This window comes from Egretta garzetta, unplaced genomic scaffold (genome assembly GCF_000687185.1).
Source record: "Egretta garzetta isolate BGI_Z169 unplaced genomic scaffold, ASM68718v1 scaffold275, whole genome shotgun sequence".
Taxonomy (NCBI): domain Eukaryota; kingdom Metazoa; phylum Chordata; class Aves; order Pelecaniformes; family Ardeidae; genus Egretta; species Egretta garzetta.
Genome location: NW_009259867.1, coordinates 1,542,347 through 1,553,599, shown reverse-complemented (window position 1 = coordinate 1,553,599; position 11,253 = coordinate 1,542,347).

The window sequence follows — 11,253 nt, the reverse complement described above, 5'->3', positions numbered from 1 at the left end:
CCTCTTCCCACCTCTTGCTGATCGAATTCGCCCTGTGGTAACTGCTTCAGAAATCTGAACTGGAACTTTTTAGTCTTATGCCAGCTGAATTTGGACGTGTGTTTCTGAGTAGGACAAGAGAAATTCCAGTGTATCTTGGAACGCAGTGCTGTCTTGCATTGTATAGCAGCCATTTTGGACTGGATCAGACCTCTGGAGGAGTTGACTTTTCTTTTACTAGGTCATCATTCCATTTACTCTAAACCATGGCAGTGGTACATGACACAAGCTGTATGTAAACCCTATGACCTTAAGATTTTTTTTTTTTTTTAACCACTAGATCGAGAACTGTATTTTAAAAATACAACTGCTAAATGGTAACCAACTATTGGATTCAGAACAACCAATCGATGAAGAGACAAACTATCGAGTGGCCAGAGAAGCCAGAGATTGACTGCAGTGGTAGATCACTCTGACGCTGTGAAACAGATGACAACCTTCAGCATTTTGGTTTTCCTTTGAAGAGGATACTTACAATCCAGGACTTGATGTGGCAATATCCTTCAGTTGTATAAAAGTGGATTGATTGCAAGCAGCCAGTGCATGCCTCAATGAAGCTTCCTGAGGAAACACTGGAGAGAAGAGGGCATTTTGTTTTATTTTTGGTAGCAATTTTTGCTTTGTCCAGCAGTAGCAATCAGCACCAATTTCCACCAGTTTTATGTAAGATCTGGCTCTTAAAAGAGGAAAGCTGGCTGGAGTTTTTCAAGCAGTAGTAGACGTTAGCCAAGCAAAAAGAGATCAGTTTTCCAAGATGGACCATTCTTTTTCAAGGTGTTTTTTCTTTTCTTAATTTTTTTTTCCTTTTTTTTGAAAATTTTTTTCCCCAAAAAGTAGCCACTAATATTTAAGCTGTTCATGTGCATCAGTAGTAGATGTTAGCCAAGCAAAAACAGATCAGTTTTCCAAGATGGACCATTCTTTTTCAAGGTGTTTTTTCTTTTCTTAATTTTTTTTTCCTTTTTTTAAAAATTTTTTTCCCCAAAAAGTAGCCACTAATATTTAAGCTGTTCATGTGCATCTACTGGGAGGAGAAAAGGTTTTGGTTTTTTTTTTCTCGGTAACAAATACCTGCAATCCAGCCTGGCTCATTGGCATCAAATCTTGAGGTGGGGGCATGGGGACGGGCAGGATGTTACTATTAATAGCGCTATGGTCCTGCAAAGTGAACCGTACTGTCTCTTTTTTGAGGTTTTCTTATTTGCTGTACAATTCCGGAGGTTGGGGTAGTGCTGGAAAAGGAGGAATCCACACATGGTGTTTGTCCCTTCCACCACGGCAAATGCGCGCGCTGGTGCATTCGACGCAGAAAGTTTGCAGGAAGGTCTCACAGCTTCTGGGAGATGCACCGCTTCGAAAGTCACCCACGAGCAGTTTATCTAATGGTTTAAAAAAATAAACTGACTAGAAACCTATTATTCAGTGTGTGCACGTGTGTATAAATATACACACGTGCTGACACATAAATATATATATATAAATATTGAACGAACATTTATTTATTGTAAAGCCCTTCAGAAGGACCTTCTTATGGTTTCAATGTGGTATTATGTTAAATTCTCTTTCTCCCTCTGTCTCTCTCTCTCACACATATGTGCAAACTCACTGTTACATTTTTGTGTGTGTGCTAGAATAGTTCTTCCCCTCCAAAGTAAGGCTGGATCCAAACCTGCTCAAAACGTGAGGATTTTTGGGTCTGAATTACTATTTCTGGCCCCATTCTTTTTTTTTTTTTTAAAAATTGTTCTTAATTAAAGAATGGGCCACAATTTATGTGCATTATTATTATTATTAATTATTATTAATTATTATTATTATTATTGTTATATTTAAACCATGGGCCTCATTTTCCTTCTTTTCACTGGTGTCTCTGTCTCCATTGACCTCGCTGGAGTAACTCCACATTGCACTGGTGTGAGAGGAGAATGAGTCCCTAGATGCAGAAGAGAGGGCAGCATTGGCATCAATATTGCAGAGAAAATGCCCGGGTCGCATGGGATAGGGTAGCTTGGTGTGTTTGGCAGTGGGGGGGAGAGAGAGATGGGTGGGCAATAAGGCAGACTGTCAAAGCTTGACTAGAAGAAAGAGGCAAGGAGTGAATGAACTACTGAGTGAAAGAGCTCTTCTGTGTATTATAACTCACGCACTGAAGCCTGGATGCTTTCTGTAAGTATTTAAAAAAAGAAAAAACCACAAAAAACAAATTGTATTTATGTTAATGTGGATATATTACTTGCCTGTTATATATTGTAAATAGCAAGGTTTATTCTCCTGTGGTTAAAAAAAAAATTATAAATAACTAAATAGTAGCGAGGCACATGTGTTAAATGTATAGGCAGTGTATAAAATATACTAACACTCTGAAATCAGGAGAACTTGTCTTCTTGGCCTTTTGACCTAGGGTGGTAAAATGTATGTGGGTTATTTTTCTTCTTCCCCCCACCGCGTTGTGTGTGTTTTGGGTGGCGGGGTGTTTAGTTCCAGCATTTTCCGATGTTTGCCTTATCTTTGAAGAAAGAATGGGGGGAAAAGCCTCATTTTGGAAAAATCCAGTGGAGCTTGAGTAGGATGGAACAAGTAGCAGCTGGTAGAAAAGTGTCAAACCCTCTGAAAACCCCCTCAAGTGCTCGACCTGGGTTTTCTGCTGGTGATAGATGTGTGTTGGAATTCAATTGACCCATGGAGCAGGAGCTTCTGCTTGTGCTACTCCATACGCCAGTTCAGAAGATCCTAGATAAGAGACCCCAAAGTTCTCTATAAAACATTGGGCAGTGTCCTGTAAACCCTTTTTTGTTCCAGCTGTATGAAACTGGATTTTTCCAGAGAGGCTAATTCTACCACCACACCATTGGACCTCCGGTGCAATTCAATGAAATTGCTCGTTTTTGTAAAACTACTACAAGAGTGGATTTGGGTCCCTGAATCTTTCATGGTGTCATTTCATACAGAAAAAAAAGTGCAAAGCAACTTTTTTTCCTTTTTCTTACCCCCAGAGAAACAGGTTTTTACAGCAGATGTAACTGGAGAAGGATGGATGGGTGTAGGGGAGGTCTCTGGTTTCTGATCCCCTTTCACCCCCTGTCCCCCCAAAAGTGTCAAAGTGTTGGTTCTCCTAAGCTGATCCAGCAAGACTTGCGAGATCAGTTTTGGGGTGGGGGGGTGCAACCATTATTTATATAACTTTTTTATTAATTTTTTTAAAAGAGAAGTTAGCTGATGGAAGAATATTTTTATTGAATAGTGCATTTAGTTATGTCAGAAATATAAAAAAATATATATAATATTTTTGTAAACAAGGCAAACTGAAGATGTTTGCTGTTTTATATTAGAATTTTCTATTAAAAAAAAATAAAAACCCACACAAATAATTGTTGCACCCGTCATCTGTTTTTTAACAAGCTTCTATTCTGTGTGACTGACTCATATATGCTGGATGTGGAGACATGCAAAACAAGTCCTAAACATTACGTTCTCATTCGTCTTCCAGCTCTCAAAAGGCTCCCGTTGGTGAAACAAGCAGTATTTAATCCAAGGGGCTTTTTTTTTTTTTGATTCTTGACACTAAAAATGACTTATGAAGAATCAGTAACTTGTAATTCAAATACAAAAACCTACCCCAAAACCTCAAGCATACTTTTCAGTTGTGCATCCTGGTCTTGAGAAGGCTCTGGATGGAGGAAATCCAGATAACTAAATACTTGCCATTTATCTCAGTTGGCCTGGGAAGAATGACTCTTAAAAAGGTGGTTGGGGGAAAAAAAAAAAATTAATCTGAGTACATGGGAAGGTTAAATGAAAAGGACCAAATTCCAGGCTTGATCTAACACTAGTGATTTTTATCTAGTTGAATGGGGAAGTGTAAAACTGGGGAGCTGGGAACTTGGTCTGCTGTGGTTCAGGAAGCCTGTCATTCACCTTTGGAAGCAGGGGTTGAGTTATAGACCATCTGTTTTCAAAAGAGCTTTTTGGGATTGAGCAGGGGCGAAATAGTTTCTGAGGATTTTTTGTGATCGGCCAGCTCGTACACATCTGCCTTCCTTCAGCCCAGGTCTTGAATTTCTTTGTTAATCATTTTTCAGCTGCCCTATTTTAGCCAACACATGAGGAGAAATGAGGCTGGTTTGGCTGTAGTAGGGTTGGATGAGAACCCAGATGAAGGGACAGATTTCTCAAGGGTACTTTCATGGAGTAGATGCTGCTTAAGGTAATTTTCTGGGGGATTATAGCGCCTGTGAAAAATTCCTCAGTTGATGTTGCAATAAAATTAGGTCTGTTCTGTACTCACTAAAACAGGTGCAGCAAAGCTCTTCGTTCCTGGTTTATTCAGCTCTGTGCACATCTGTTGGGTTGAGTCTGGCTTCCATGGTCAGCTCATCCTGGCTTTCAGTTTTCAGGATGCTAACTAGGTGATGACTTCTGGAAAGTAAGAGAAATAGTGCCTTTTATGACCATTACTACCCACGTAGCTTGAAGGAGGCTCAGTATGGCACAGAATCAGGCCTGTAGAAATCTGGTCATTGCTAAAGCAGTCAAGCTTAGGGCTGTGGATGTTACAATTGAATAGCTTTTAGATCTATTTTTCACTCATGAACATTGGATTTGACCAAGCTGTTTACATGTTCCAGAAAACAGAATATTTCTGAACAAAAAAAAAAGAAAAGGGGTGGGGGGAATCTCTAGTATTTGTGGGTGGGGAGGAAAAGCAAATGGATATTGCAAGCACAGTTTAGCTCTGGCATCATGGTAGGCTTCCTGTAACTACATTTCTTCAGGGACAGGGAGTGAGTAGGGTGTAAGTTAAGACCATAAATGATTCAGACACATAAAATTCAGCAGGCTGTCAGGGGACACATCTGAATAACTCATTTTTCTTAGTTGTTGCTGAATGTTTTCAGAAATGGGCAAAATTTCTCAGCAGCATTGGGCAAGGTGACCCAAAAGGACGGGAGATTCCTCCTTCACAGTCCTCCCTTTCATCACAGGGTTGCTCAGGAAAGTTGGGAGAGATGCTGGAGTAATTAGCATAGTGGGGCATTTGCAATGGGCCTAGAGTCATCCCCCCTTAGATAAGGAGCCCGCAGCCTGCAATCAGTGTAGGCACCTCTAGAAGGTGTTTTGGCCCATGTGGAGGTGCTAGTTTCTCACCACTGACAATAGAAGGGGATAAAGACATAGACACCTAGGTTAATAGAGGGGGGGATGAATTCAGGACTAGTCAAGGTATGTGTGGATAATCCCACCAGCTCCCCTTGGGCATGGACCCATCTGAAACAGAGATCACCAAACTAGCACAGGAATTTTCTCTTGTTCCACCCCACCCCAGTCTCTAACAATGCCCTTTGAGGCCTGAATGTAAGGTCTAGGATTTGTTTTGCACCCTTGGGATGGCATTTCCTTTTAAAGGGAGGTGGGAATACTAACATGAAGGATTAATATTTTTCTTTTGGTTTTTTTTGTTTGTTTTTTTTTTTTTTTTGTTTGTTGGTTTTTTGGTTTTTTTTCCAATGTCTTATGGGAACCTAAGTTATTTTTCTCTACCTCATATGTACAGCTTGTAGGTATAAATCTGATTCTGAGTGACTGTTGAGAATGTATTTAACTTATTTAACATCTTTGTATAACAAAAAAAGCCAGAACAAATGAAACAATAAATGTATTTTAAATTATACTTGAAGCGTGCTCCTCTTTCTTCACATCTGTTGAAAAAGGTCTACATTCAGTGGTTGCAGGAGCCCCTGTGCCTCCCTCAGCACTAGTCCTGACCTCTGGTCCTGGACCCAGCCTGTACCTGTAGCTCATGTAACCCTCAAAAGGCTGTTAAGCCTAGTAGGGTGGCAAGCGTGTTGCCTAGATGAGTAGGATGGCGTATTTCCAGCCTGAGGTTGCAGTATGCTTTGGGAGAGGTGAAATGATCTCCATTAATTGGTTGAGTGGTGGAGATCCTCATCTATTTGGTCCCATTGCAGTCTTCCCCACTTTGAAAGCCCCCAGGCTTTCAGGGGAAGGAATGCTCACAGCCTTCATAGGAGAAAGTGTCCTCCTTTTCTGGATGCAGTAATTATGCCTTCAGAAAGCCGAGTCAACAGCTCAGGAAGCAGGTCCTTAGCAAGCCCAGCCTTGGAAACAATGAACCCTTGCCAAGTGAACTCCGAGATCTGTCCATCTTAGGTCCTTGAGCTGGCCCCCCAACCACAGCCAACGTAGTGCTTTCGAAGTTAAAATGTAGTTGTCCTCCTAGTGTTACTGTGAGCTGAAGAAATGCCTCTGTGCCAATTTTGCATGACAGTGGAGTGACCTGTCTACAGCAAGGCCACCCCCCCTGATTCCTACTCTCCTCCCTAGATATTCTACTCTCCCAGTGAAACCCCTTGCAATGTATGATCTGATTCAGGACTGTTACAGAGCACTCTGGTTTGGGACAGTTGCTGTGCCAGTGTTTTGAGCAATACAATGCTAAACAAGCTCAGGAGGTTGAGGGACTGCACCAGCTTTTCACAGGATTGCATTAGTCATCATACGTTGCTGGAGAAGTCATGATACCTTGTCAGAATGTCACTCTCATGAAGTGATTGCAAAGTTACTCTGATCGAGAATCTGGCAGGAGCTCAGAATAGGGGGGACGTGGCCAAATTTAGTCTGGCTGAGTGACAACAATTAAAAAACTTGGCATTATCCCACGTTACATATTGTCTTGCCTGATCAAATGTCTTTTTCTTCACAATGCCCCCCTGGAGCCATTTAGTACCCAAAATTCATTTCAGCTGAGCTTTAAATAAACAGAGCCTGTTGCTGTTCATCTCACAACCTACTAACGACTTGAACGTGGATGATTTGGGTTTGCCAAGCCTCTGAGAAACAATACGGTGCCCTCATAGTGGGTGCATGAGATGAGATGCTGCTTTTCTGGACCACAGCTGTGGGATGGTTCACAGACGCTGCTTTTTCATGTGGATGAGGAGAAAGCTGAGAAATCAACCAGCATCCACCTGAGGTCCAACTGCTCAAGATGTTTAAAACAAACCAACCACTCAACCCAAAACCTAGCCCTGGAGTAGACAAAACTTGTGGTAGAAAAGATCTTATTGAGATAGCACAGGGTGGGCTATTAAGGAAGAGGGTATTTAGATTGCTGGACTACTGTCTGTTGAAGCAGGCAACCAGGCATAGACACCCCTGTCGTCTGCCTCAAGGGTCAAGTAGTCATGGTAACATAAAGCACCTTCATGGGGTGGGGTAAGAAAAAGCACATAACCAGCAGTGGTAGTTCAGCTGGCAGGAGGTAACTTCCTACCCTGCAGTAACTTAATGGCTTTCATGCTGTGCCCAGGTACGCCTTCTCAATGGTATGGCACCCTGTCGAGGCACCCGAGAGTGGTCCAGGTGATTGAAACAAGCAGACAGCCCACCCAAGTTGCTTGGCAGGCTGACTGGGCACGTGACAGAAAAACTGAGCTTGGAAAGAGCTTTAGCTACAGCTGTCCTTTCAGTGTACCCTTGACAGACTTCTGTACATCCCAAGTTAGACTGTTAAACAAGGGCTACTGTGTTCTTGATGGTGTGCTGGAGGATGTTCAAAACCTCTGGGTTGTGTCTCCAAGGTGCCTCACAAAGTTAGAGTTGGTTATCTGTTTCTCTCCTGCCCATGCATGAAAAGTTCTTGCATTTATTTTTCGTTGCAATCGCATTTTCCACTGTGATGCAGCAACCACATCCAGGCCTTTAACCAACCCTTTAAGAGATGGCTCCTCAGTACTTTACATAGAATCAGCACTGTCCATCATCAAACAGAGGTGATGGTATCTTTATCCAGTATCATGCTGATGTTAGTATCGTATCGCATTGTTGCACTCCTCACAGCTTATTATCTGCAGCATCCACCCAAGGAAACATTTACTAAATCAGTGAGAACCCTACACAACCAATGCACCTTCCACTTCTGTTTTGCTTTGCCCTTTGTTGTGATGAGAATGATCAGCACCATGGTCTGAGGAACCAGGCAGACACTTTGGCTGATATTTGGTCCAGGAGGTTTTAAGCAAGAAGAGTGGATGATTGGAGATGATGGGATTGGAGATGGAGGATCCATGGAGCTACCTCTGGTCTATGTCCTGTCAAACCCTGCCGCATACCTCCCTGCCTTCTTCAGCTTCCCATCTGACCTTGCATTGCACTTCCTGGCAGTTGGGTAATGAGAAATCACAGGCTTGAAACCTCACAGCCAGCCTCCGCCAGACCCTTAAAGAGCTGCTAATGTGAGTCGTAAAGCCGCAGTAGCCTAGGATGTAACAGCGTTTTGACAGCTGTTCCCACAGAGGAAGTGGGTGAAGCTAGAATGCATATTGTAAGAATTTGGGATTAAAAAAAGAAAAAAAAAAAAAAGAGTATCAAATGAGAAACTTCACCTCCAGAAAAATAAAATGGGTTTCCTTCCTCCTTTTCTCCCACTGCTTTCCTTAGGGCCACTGCTAGGTCTTTGCAAGAAGGTGGTTTCAGCCTGCATCTGTGGATGCGCTGAGCAGCAGGGGAGCATGAGAGCTGAAGTAAAATCCAATAAACAATAGAGGTGCCTTCGCTTAGGAAGGAGGAAAGACTTGCCTGAACTAGAAGCTACACCTCTGAGGCATGTGTTTTATGTGGAACTGTGTGTGTAATCCAGCTAGGAAACGAAACTGGGCGCGGCAGAATGTAGAAGAGCATGTGCATGAGCAAAAAAAACGAATGAGGAGAAAGAGAGAGAAAAAATAATGAGGGGACAAATTTTATAAAGAGCTTCCTCTTAAATAGGCGTGAAAGATGAAAATAGGACTGTTACTTGGACAAAAATAAATTTAACCACCGTGAGATGAGATGGGAGAGTCAGGTCACAGATATTGATTCATCTTCGTAATTAACATAGCTCAAGCTGCGTAGGTGCTTTTGAATATCTTGTTGTAAAGGTCCTAGATGAGTTATTCAAGAGACAGATGCTATGCCTACTCTCTTTTAGTCTAAATAGAAGTACAGATACGGAGTCAGAGAGATGAAAGAAGACTAGAAAGCAGATGTGACTTGCCCAAACTCATGCCTTGGTCATTTTGAGAACCAGGCCTAGAATCAGGTAGTTACAAGTGCCCTCAACACTGTTTGAGATGCGAGGGTACCACCGCTGGCCAGGAAAAATACACGAATCATGCTACACTTCAGTGTTCATATCCTGCCTTTCTGCAATGGGAAGCAGGCGGGATAGCAGCATGATTTGTGTGTTTTCCGATGGATTTGCTTCCAGCCTGGCTCTCCAGGCTTGTGCTAGAAGCTCTCTCCTCCACTTCTGCCAATTACTAGTCTTGCAGTGGGAATCGAAGCTGGCTGGAGATGGTGCTAAACATATGACTCCCCTGTGCACCGTTGGCTATGGTACTGGTGGGCTGTAGCCAGGCTAATAAAGGGTATAGCTGCTGTCAAATGCAAAACGGAGCATTTCCCACAGGACCTGGTGTACAGAGATAGCGAGAGGAGATGCTGCCAGTTGCTTGGAAAAGAGGAGGAGCCATTTAACTGTCTACATCCTCTCCCGGGTCATCTCTGCTCCTACTTCCAAGATTCACAGTGTCAATATAGGGAGTGGATTAGGCTTTCTGGCTACATCTCCACTAGTTAATTAAACATAGCTCTTATGCTGATGCCACCTGGCATAAAACAGCCCACATCCAACCTGTTAAATACTCTTGCCTTCCAGAACAAGGTGGCTCTATGCAAAATGTCTCCTGGGAATGGTCCTTGGCCCATGCTAACTCTTGAATCGTGCCCAGGAATTGCTTGGGAGTGTGCTTTTACCTGAGCCAAAGGCGCACTGGGGATTTTCTAATATTTTAACAATATATGTGACCAAGTTCCACTGCCCAAGAATGCTTCTTGCCACTCTTTAAATCTGCTAAAACACATGCAGAAATTCAAGTGCTCTACAAATAATCCTTGCATACTAAGCCCAGAGTATTAGTTGGTCAGTTCTCTCATTCTGCTGGTGAGGAACCACATGTCAGAGAAGGTTGGCCGTCCTGGTTGACCAGGACTAAAGCAAGAAACAAGTCCATCACAGCTGCACCAGCACATCAGCCTCTAGATACCTCTGAAATTATTTCTGTAGTGTAACTATAACTAGACCTCACAAAACTCATCACTTTTTGGATAAGGCATAGCCAGACCTTGAAAAAGACCTCATGCCAAAAGACGACCAAAGCGGAGGTAATCCTTTTGTGTGATTATCACTATTTGTAGGCCCTGTGTAGCCTTCTGCTGCTTCTTTGACAAGCTCAAGGACTGAACAGCCACAGCTTCCTTTAATTATTTAATGAGGTACCTATATAAGGAATGTAGGTGGTACAATATTCACCTGTAGTTAATGGAGAGGTAATCATACTTTGAGAATAACAGAAAGGGTAAGTGGTACCTCTCATATGCTTCTTTCTCCATTGACTGTTTGTGCCTTGGCTTATCTGTATGTGCATGTATATGTGTCTGTGCTTATATATTTACATTCACATATCCTGTAAATTTAATGGCTGGCAGCATTCACTACCAGAATGCCAAACCCAGGGACTGATACAAAACCTTCTGGAGTCAATAGAAGACTTTAATAGGCTCTGATTGGAGTACGAAATCCCACATCCATGTAGCTGATATTAGAATATCAGTTATAAATATTAGAGTTCAAGTCCAGACCCTATGTTTCTGTCTACTGTCCACCTCTTCTTCAATGATGAACTACCTGTACGAAGTCTCCGATAGTAACCCTGGTTTGTTAAGTGCACTCTGGCCAATAGCTCCTGCCTTAAAGAGCTTGATATTGCATCAGGTAAGACAAAGGGGGAAGAGTTTCAGAGCTCTGGTTGCCCAGGGCCTTCCCCACTTCTCTATGCTATGCTCTCCCTGTTTACCATCACCTTCAGCTCCCACTGGCTTTAATAAGGATTTAGGCTTAGCATCAGAATGATACTTCTGTCCCGGCTGTGCTTTCATTTATGGCTGTCTTAACTTCTCCAGGCAGTGTTATTTTCTTTCCTAGTTTTATAGAATTGTTTAGGTTGGGAAAGCCCTTTAAGCTCCCCCAGCCCAACCATTCCCCTACCCCTGCCATCCTACCCCCTGGCCCTCAGCACCGCGTCTGCCCAGTTTTTAAATCCCCCCAGGGCTGGGGACTCGACCCCTTCCCTGGGCAGCCCCTTCCAGGGCCTGACA